Here is a 10,319-nt window from a genome sequence, read left to right as displayed (position 1 = left end):
CGAACTTTCCGAACACCTCTGACCGTTTCACTGCAAACGGAATTTATAAAAACATTCATCTCGTCTTCTATTTCATTTTGATACCTAGATCAGAGTCTAGGGTGCTATTTTACAGTCGGCCGGAGCTGTAGAAGCTCCGGCGTTCTTCTCCGATTAGCACAGTTCCAAAATATCGCGATAGTTTCGGAAATATCGCGATATTATCGATAATATCGCGATATTTTGAAGAAAACCCGTTGGATACCTATTAAAATATCGTTAACGTGAAAAACCGATAATATCGGCGAAATATCGCCGATATTATTGGCATTTAAGACCTTGGATGCACCACATAAATATGAGTTCATAACAACGCATGCATGAATATGATATAAAATGATGAGACAAATGTGTGACATATAGAAAGATAAAAAAAAAGGGTAACTTGACTTTTTTTTAGGGACATTTTAGTTCCAGTCTTTAATCAGCCTAATTGTTAGATTGAAACCTTATTTGTTTAAATATTTTGATTGAGATCTTTAGCATCATTTAAGAGATTTAACTCATGCATTTAATGTCCCACAAATTATGAAATATAACAAATTCAAATAATATTTTTAAAATATAATAAATACTTAAAAATCAATAATAGAGTAATATTGTTCTTCACAAAATTATAACAAAAAAATAATGTACCCACATAATTATTAACATATTTTAAAAAATAATTATTGATATGTTTTAAAACATAAAATAAATACATATAATTAGCATGGGTACATTTAGAAAAATTAAAAATAGGTACAAATAAATTAAAAAATATGGGTACAAATACAAATAAAAGTTTAAAAAATATGGGCACAAAAAGAAATTAATATGGGCACAAATTAAAACTAAAAATAAAATTGGTACAAATTAAAAAAAGGCTGCAAATTAAAAATTGGTACAAACTAAAAATGAAAATATATGATTAAAAATTTACCCATAAATATAAATATATCCTATGTAACATTTTTAACAATAAATGAATATACTTAGAAATAAAAAAAATATTTTGTTATTGAAGTAGTTAATAACGTTTATTAAAACCTAAGGACCTTGATCAAAAATTGAAAAGTAATAAGGTTTTAATTTATGGAGTAGCAAAAAGAGGGATGAGAACCTAGTTTCTCATTTATTTTTATTTACATGTCTTTTATTGAAGAAGCGTTTTCTATTTATGATGTTCACGTTTGAATTATGAATAAATCTTTATGTGTTACTGTACTATCTTATGTGTCTGGATAACAGTGTAGTGAATCAAATTTAGTGATATATGTGAGAAGCTGCAAACATCATTAATTATGATAATGATTTAAGTAATACATATTTTCCACATATAACCATTTTTTCCACATATTTTCCACAAGGCCATACCTCTATATTCAGCTTCAGCACTGGAACGGGCAACTACATTTTGTTTCTTACTCTTCCATGTAACCAAGTTACCATTAACAAATGTAAAGTAACTTGATGTTGAGCATCTGTCGTCCACTGAGTCATCCGCATTAGTATAACCTTCAACTCTAAGATGGTTATTCCTTTTAAACAAAATTCCTTTGTTTGGGCTTCCCTTCAAATATTGCAAAATCCAAATCACTGCATTCATATGTTGCTATCCAAGATCATGCATGTATTGACTCACTACACTCAAGGCGTAGGCAAAGTCCGGTCTTGTGTATGCCAAGTACATTAACCAGCCTTCTAACTTTTGGTATCTCCCTTTGTCAACTGGTACTTGATTAGGTTCAACAATTTAATAAGGGTTGGTCGAACATTTCTCTTCTTTAGTGTTACTATATGTTCTTTAGGTTTCAATCAATCATGTGTGAACTGCAAGTAATAAAGATCCAAGTAATAATGACGTTTAAATGATCATTTCTCACATTCTCTTCTTTAGTGTTAGTTTTTTGTTAAATTTTGTGGTCCAGATTCACTAAACTGAGCAACATGAGCATTTTTTTTGACAAGTCTAGCCAGGAGGAACAATACCCTTTTCTATCATGTGATTGGTAAGCCAATTAAAGATGGCTTCAACCTTATCTTTCCAAAGTACAAATAAAAGAGAAAAAGTTGCTTTGGCTTCGCTTCATATTGAGTTTGTTGTGTTCCTCGTGTACTAAACGGCTTACCATCTCAATCACATGATACTGGCATCAAGGTCCAATCTTGGGGGTTGGAACTTTGTAGTACTGCATCGATGCGCTGGGATTTACAACCACCACATACATTATCCGTGGCGACCACTTTATTGTCTGGGATCGGACCATAATGCTGCTGCGGTGTTCCATCAGTACTTACTGATGTGAGAAGCAGAGGTGAAAGTTTGGGTACGGTTTTCAGCAATCCCACCAAGTAAACAAAAATGGAAAGCTCCACATACGTACCTAGGAAAGATTAAGAGACAGTATCTTCATCTGATCTTTTGTTCTATTTGCTTGTTTGTCGTGTGGTTAATGTGATCGATGTTGATGATTATCTATATCTTTCAAAATCCATTGTTGTTAGAACATAAAATATATTCGTGCTTACTCTTCATAGGGTCCTTAAGCAATTCAACTAGTGAAGATTGGTGGATTTGGAATCAATAGGATATCTGTCAAATAATTGATTCCCACGCTATTGAAGATATGGTAAGGACATTTCTAATTGAACTATACTCATCATTTCATGATATTTTGATTGATTTTCTTGTGCTGATCATTGTTTCATTTTGGTGAAGAACGAAAGAATTTATGTACCTCTGTCCTCAAAATAAGTTTAAGTTGATCGTTATAAAAAGTCCAAGAGCGCAAATCGTGTTTAGTTGCTAAAAATAATAGCTTGGTAAAATTTCAAACGTAGTCCTTTTTGTATGGTTAAAGTAAAGTCTTCGTTGAACTTTACTCATGTTTGTGCAGACTTTGTAGACTTGCCATATACAGGATGTGCCATCAGTGCTAATTCTGAGTAAAAAACGATAGACGAATTGCTTTTACTTGATCCTGCATTACACAGGGTTAGTCTCTCATCACCTACTTGTTAACAAAAATTACCTCTTTTTATTTTTATTTTTATTTTTTAATTGTGGTGCATCTTGCTTGGCTGCTTCTTGGTTTGTTTCTCTATTCGTTTATACTCCATGTTTGCAAAGTGACAGTTATATATGTTTGATCATTTGAAAACCTGTGATTCGATAACAGAATGCAAGTTTTGCATACCAAGCGACTGTTGTTGGATTCGATTTGGCCACGGGTTGGTGGTACAAATCCTGTCCATCCTGCCATAAAGTTGTAAATAAGACGTCTGGATCGTTTGAGTGCAACGAACATGGGTTGATGAACAAATTACCCGAACCATGGTAATATTCTTTTGCATCTATTTTTCATTTGCCGGTTATATTAAGTTGCTAACTCATTTTTTAATTTCTGATGGTTATGAAATTTATACATAATAATATTTTTATGCCTATGATGTTTTATGCAACAACAATGTTGAACGTGTGACAAAGTTACCGTTACGTATGTCTTTGAACTTTATAGAACGACTTTGCATGTGTCATGAAACTACCATTTTTATGTTTATGAATTGTTAATTTTGCTATGCTGAACAATGTCTTTCGGTATATCTTTATACTTGATGGCTCAATCTGCGACATCTTGAATTCACTTTGATGTATACACACAGGCACATACGTTTATCCAGCCAGTATATACTTTTGCAATCACTCTCCTGCCTGAATTGATCTTTGTTCGTAATCTCAATGCATGCATACAGATAACTTTGGGGTGGTCTCCATCCCCATTATATTTTGGTTACTGTTTGACCCTTGCGAGTGTAGAGTTTACCTTGCAGAGTTTGGAAAGTATTGTTTCCATTTCTGCTTTTGTTTTATAAAACTGGGGAACAAAGACTGTATACTTTGTTGTTGCAGATTTCGATAGCTAAAACTTTCAATTAAACACTGTTTATTTTGCACAGTCTATTGATGTTGGGTGATATGGATCTAAATTATTTGTGTCTTTCTGTTGATGTTATTCGTGCATACCCAGCATTCCAATGGTTCTAATGCATTTTCTAGATTGCTCACAAGATGTTATTAGCAGTGATGGTTGTCTAACACAAGAATATCCTCCTCTTTCACAGGTTCAAAATCAATCTTATTGTGGAAGATAACACGAATAAGCACAACTTCCTCATGTTAGGAAGTCACGTCGATAAGATACTTCGTGTTTCTTGCCACACTTTGGTGATACAAGACGGATATGAGGATCCTTTAATTTGTGGTGCCGCCAATTCTTAAAAATTTGGTCGGCGAGTCAAAAACATTTCAACTTTCTTTTGGAAATCAAAATAGCGACTTTGGGAAGACATATTTCATCGTTCATGGACTGCTTCAAGACTAGGCACTCTCCAACCCAACGATTGGCTCAATCGTACCACAAACACCTGCTCCCACCGCATGAAAACAAATTTTCGGTCAATTAACTCCCGCCCCATTGACGTCTTCCCAACCACTGGATCAACAACCCCGATCAATTGCAGCCTCCAAGACTTCAAATAGAGCATTGTTCCTTGATCAAGCAGACAAATCTGATTGGTAAACCTTCCCTTCCGATAAATGCTCTCATGTGTCAATCTTATTAACCATACTTGCTTCTCTTCGGTATATGTTTGCACGGTCATCAAAAACTGTCGGCCAATCTTTTTTTACCACTCTTTCACACTCTTTTCCATAGCTATCACGTTTATCTCCATCCTTATCAAATTTGCTTTCATTCACATCAAAAAACCTCGCAGCAAGAAAACAAGCACAACCAATTCTGCCAGAATTGCTGGAGAATTCTACAATCTGGTTGTCCCCAAAATCAAACATGCCGACAGAGTTCCGATTGCCGCCCTCAAGACAAAAACTCAAGCAAAAAAAAACAAAGATAGGTAAATTACAATTTGTTTTTCACACGCATGCCTGCATAACATCTATGATGTCAACTTTTATTACATTATTATTTATGTTTTTTGCTATAGTGTGGAGGATGTCCAATCTCAAAGTGAACAACCACACTTTCCGTGATGGAGTGCTGCATGTTTTTTTTGTTTGAACATCTGTGCTTGATGACTTACCTGCTAGAGTTAGTTGCTAAAATAGGTGTGTGATAGGATTTTTATCACCTGCAAAAGTAGGGATAAAAATACTTGCAAGAGTATAAGGTTGTCGTAGTATAGCAACTCAAACAAGGTCGTTTTCCATAGGGATTGAATGAATAATTTGTATTTAAACTAATTCTTAGCTAATTATTTAGAACAAAGTTAAGATTGATTTTGGAATTTAAAATAATAAAAATGAATTTAAATAAAAATAATTAAATAATTGACAAAGTAAAGAAAGCAAAAGACAAAGGTTTTGGAAAAGAATTTAAACACTAGGGTTTTGACGTCACCATTAACAATCCTACGCAATCTTACCATTTACTTATGAATTTCTACATACATGCTTTGAAGGTTAGGCTTTCCTAATACATATTTTCCTCGTGATGTTCAAGCGAAAACGTGTATCTAACATGCAATCCGTCTGTGATGTTTAGATCAAATATAAACATGCAAGACTCATTAAGTTTTGTGAAAACCCTTTGAAAAACCATGTAAGCGTGATGTTCGCCTTAAGTGAACTTACAATTACTAATCACAAGAAGCCCTCCTCAATTTCAGGGTGATGTTCCAACATAAATTGCATCAAATTACTTGTCTAAAAACCCTATTGGTCGCAAATCACTAAGACAATTAGATAGTTTAATCAAGGTAATTAATAATTCAAGGCAAGCATGCATCCATTCATAAGCAAATTAATAAAATCACATATTCATGCTAAGGCTCATGGCTTTTCCCTAGCAAACGGAAATTAGTTACGAACAACTATAAAAACTAAAGAAAATATATTAACTAGAAAAATGATTGAAAACACCTTGTAGGTAAAAAGTTTTTCTCCAAAATAATGCGTGCCTTCTCCCCCAAACCCTAATGGCTAAAAAGCCTTATTTATACTACTCCAAATTAAAACCCTCATAGAAAAGGTTTTCTTAAAACTAGGAAATAAAATAACAAAAAGATAACTAGGAATTACATTCATATTCTGACTAGGAAATCTGTCCAGCAAAGAGATTGACACGTTTCTGGACCTTAAGGGATCCAAAACAGGCCTAAAATGACTCAAATTAAAGATTAGGACATCCTATTCAATTTCCAAGAAGAGTTTAAGCCATAATCCATAATCCATAATCTTTTAGCCCAAAAGTCGCAAATAAACTCTGTAGCCCCATCTGCCAGCATTGCAAGCTGGGCATAAATTAGTTCTCCATGATCAGATGCTTTGGGATAAAATTATGAAATTTTGAGACAACCTTCTTGACAGATTCACGAACCCTCGCCAATTGGAATCACTAAAAAATTCCACCGTTTGATTACTTTATGCTTAGAACAAGTTCGCGTGTCCTACATTAAAAACATATAGCAAAGCATCAAAATCTCACCAAAATAATAACCAAAATATACCAAGAATAGGGAATAATATATAGTACACATCAACTCATCAATGCGTAGCATGCAGGACATATATTTTGCCGTCTTAACTGCAGGGGCAAAATATGTGTGAATTGTAGGTTGCTTCTGTTTCTTCTGTTTATATGGAAACAGACATTCTCTTCTTTAGTGTATGACGTTTAAATGATCGTTTCTCACATTCTCTTCTTTAGTGTGACTAGATGTCACTACCTGTATAATAATGTCCAAATACAGTTTCATGTATTAGGATTGGTGTGCTTTTAAATGACCGAAAAGGTATAGTCGTAAGGCTTGCCTTTGTCATTGGTTTCAGCTTCTTCAGTAGACCTTTCGGCCTTGTTTGGCATGTCGTATAAGGAATCGAATAGGACTAATAGTACGAACCCAGCCGTTTGGTGTCCTTCCGTATTAAATAGTCACTAGATTAATTTAAGCAGTCGGATAGGATAGTCGGGTATACACCTTCTTAATAAGCCTTTCCAAAAGGATTGGATTATTAGTTGGGTATAAACCTTTCCTCTCTCTCGCACTTGGTTTTCCACGACACTTCCTCTCGCCGTCTTCCCTCTCCTCGTCGTCGTTCTCCCGGTCGCTACTCTCCTTGTCGCTGCTCTCCTGGTACTGTCGCTTTTCGTGAAATCCGTAAGTAGCAGAAGAGTATTGAGCTCTTGATTAGGAAGTTGTCATTCCAGAGGCTTGTTCGTGAAATTGCCCAGGATTTCAAGACTAATTTGTGTTTCCAGAGCCACGCGGTATTGGTACTGCAAGAGGCTGCTGAGGCCTACCTTGTGGGTCTGTTTGAGGACACCAACCTATGCGCCATCCATGCCAAGCTGGTTACCATCATGCCTGTTGAACAATATTTCATCTGGGCAATTTTTTTGGTATTTTTATGTATTTTTGTTCATTTGGTTGTTTGCAGCCTGACTATTGAACAATATTTCATCTGGGCAATTTTTATTTTTATTTTTAAAAATTAGATTTTGCTTAATTTGGGGCTTCTAATTTGAATTTGAAAAGTATTTGGGTTTTTAGATAATTACATTAAATTTATATTCGATACAGTATGAATAATACCATCATTAGTCTGATACTACACCAAACGTTCGACTAATTTAGTCAGTACTATCCGATGACTATTTATCTTATCCGACAAAAATAGTCAGTACAGTTCGAACTGCCAAACGAGGCCTTCGGGTTTTACTTGCACGTGAATTGTTGAACTTTAAAATTGTGAGGAACTTTTTTTTTTCCTTCCATTTTTCGTAGAAAAGCTTTTACGAATGCCATGCGGGTATAAATATACTTAATTTTTAATCTGAGATCATTTCTCCAAACCTAGGAATGCGGAGCAAGAACTCACCATACTGTCTTTTTTCCTTGTAAGTTTAAATTTATCGCCTAAATTTTCATTTATGTATCTCTAACAATTAAAGGGAGTACAAGCTTACCGATTATTGTTGCAGAGTGATAAGCCGGCAGAGGCTGAAGGTGCAGAATGGGGAGAGAAGATTGAAGATCTTTCCAAACCAGGCTCAGATTTGTTTGAAAGCAACTTTAAAGAACTTCAAAAATGGGTTGAAGTGAAGTCCTCCAAATACGGAACTCTCTCAGTACTACGTGAGAAACGTTCTGGAAGGCTTCTAATAATTAATTAACCACAATCTAATAATGATCATATCAACAATTCAACAATAGTCGTAAGACTTCATTCATCACCCATCCCATCTGCATCATTAAATTAACCACAATCAATTATGGTCTACTGTAGCATTTTCCACCTTCAATTCCCATTAGTACTTCTATAAAACTAACTACTGTTATGGAATTGTTGATATGATAATTATTAGAATTGTTGTGCAGGGCTGGTCCAGGTCCAATGCTGGCAAGGCGACTGTTAGGGGCTCAAAATAATTGGGGGCATCAAAACTATTATGATGGTATATTTATATATGCTTTCATAAGAGTATAAATTTATAAAATTTGGTTCAATAACAAAGAAATTTAACACGGACTGGTGGTTTAGTTGTTTGACATTAATGAGTATGTCTTGGGTTCAAAGCACCATGTGTGCTTATTTACTTTTCAATTTTTATAAATTTCTTTTCATAAGAGTATAAATATAAAATTTGGCTAAATGATCATGAAGTTTAATTAGAATCAATGGTTTTTGTTGTTTAAAATTAACGAGAGGTCCTAAGTTTGAAATGCTAAATGCATGTTTATTCTTTTCAATTTTTACGAATTTTTGTTTGATTGTTAATTTATTTTTAATTAGTAGCTAGTAGCTATGTTTGTTGTTATTTTTAAACATTTATTCCAATTCAAGTCTAATATTCAATAAAGAGTAATGCGTTGACCAAATTTTTAGACCAAATTTGCAAATCATATGACATGTCATCAAAAAATTTAATTTAGTACCCATTTATTACTTATACATATCAATTAAAGACTCAAAAATATCATTATTTTTTTAGTCTCATATTGATAAGGTTAGTAAATAAGAAAAAACACCTCACAATTTATACAAAAACACTTTAAAAGTTCAGATGGAAAACAAAACTCATATCTATCTACTTATAAGTCCGGAGTTTTTTTTTTGTTTCCTTCTCACGATACAAAATAAATTAGTTTTTCCGTGTTTCTAAATTATTAAGTTTGAAGTGCTTTTCTAATTAAGTATAATTTTATCGATGTCCTACGTGTGAAAACAAATAATTTTCTTATATAAAGTGAGAATATTTTTTGGCGTCGTCCCGAGCCTAAAAAATCTCTAGACCGGCCCTGTTGTTGTGTATTGAATCACTACACTGTTATGGATACTTAAATCACAAACCATTACTTAAAACCGTATTGCTTTTTTCTTAAATATGATAGACCAAAAGGGTATTATAGTAGTGTGCTTATTTACTTTTCAATTTTTATAAATTTCTTTTCATAAGAGTATAAATATAAAATTTGGCTAAATGATCATGAAGTTTAATTAGAATCAATGGTTTTTGTTGTTTAAAATTAACGAGAGGTCTTAAGTTTGAAATGCTAAATGCATGTTTATTCTTTTCAATTTTTACGAATTTTTGTTTGATTGTTAATTTATTTTTAATTAGTAGCTAGTAGCTATGTTTGTTGTTATTTTTAAACATTTGTTCCAATTCAAGTCTAATATTCAATAAAGAGTAATGCGTTGACCAAATTTTTAGACCAAATTTGCAAATCATATGACATGTCATCAAAAAATTTAATTTAGTACCCATTTATTACTTATACATATCAATTAAAGACTCAAAAACATCATTATTTTTTTAGTCCCATATTGATAAGGTTAGTAAATAAGAAAAAACACCTCACAATTTATACAAAAACACTTTAAAAGTTCAGATGGAAAACAAAACTCATATCTATCTACTTATAAGTCCGGAGTTTTTTTTTTGTTTCCTTCTCACGATACAAAATAAATTAGTTTTTCCGTGTTTCTAAATTATTAAGTTTGAAGTGCTTTTCTAATTAAGTATAATTTTATCGATGTCCTACGTGTGAAAACAAATAATTTTCTTATATAAAGTGAGAATATTTTTTGGCGTCGTCCCGAGCCTAAAAAATCTCTAGACCGGCCCTGTTGTTGTGTATTGAATCACTACACTGTTATGGATACTTAAATCACAAACCATTACTTAAAACCGTATTGCTTTTTTCTTAAATATGATAGACCAAAAGGGTATTATAGTAGTGCTTGTCATTAAACCTTATTGCTTTTTTCTTAAAAA

General features: G+C 33.1%; 1 long non-coding RNA gene across 1 annotated transcript; it reads left to right on the top strand.

The window, feature by feature from the left end:
* The first annotated feature begins 2,283 nt into the window (after window positions 1-2,283).
* On the top strand, window positions 2,284-8,320 carry LOC139198316 (uncharacterized). The gene is made up of 7 exons (XR_011583694.1): window positions 2,284-2,651; window positions 2,919-3,016; window positions 3,201-3,358; window positions 4,144-4,597; window positions 4,798-4,935; window positions 7,898-7,937; window positions 8,022-8,320. It is a non-coding gene; the product is annotated as an uncharacterized lncRNA (long non-coding RNA).
* Window positions 8,321-10,319: the final 1,999 nt, after the last annotated feature.

This window comes from Malus domestica, chromosome 01, assembly GCF_042453785.1.
Source record: "Malus domestica chromosome 01, GDT2T_hap1".
NCBI lineage: Eukaryota > Viridiplantae > Streptophyta > Magnoliopsida > Rosales > Rosaceae > Malus > Malus domestica.
The sequence above is the reverse complement of the archived record's forward strand: the minus strand, read 5'-3'. Positions and strand labels throughout refer to the sequence as shown.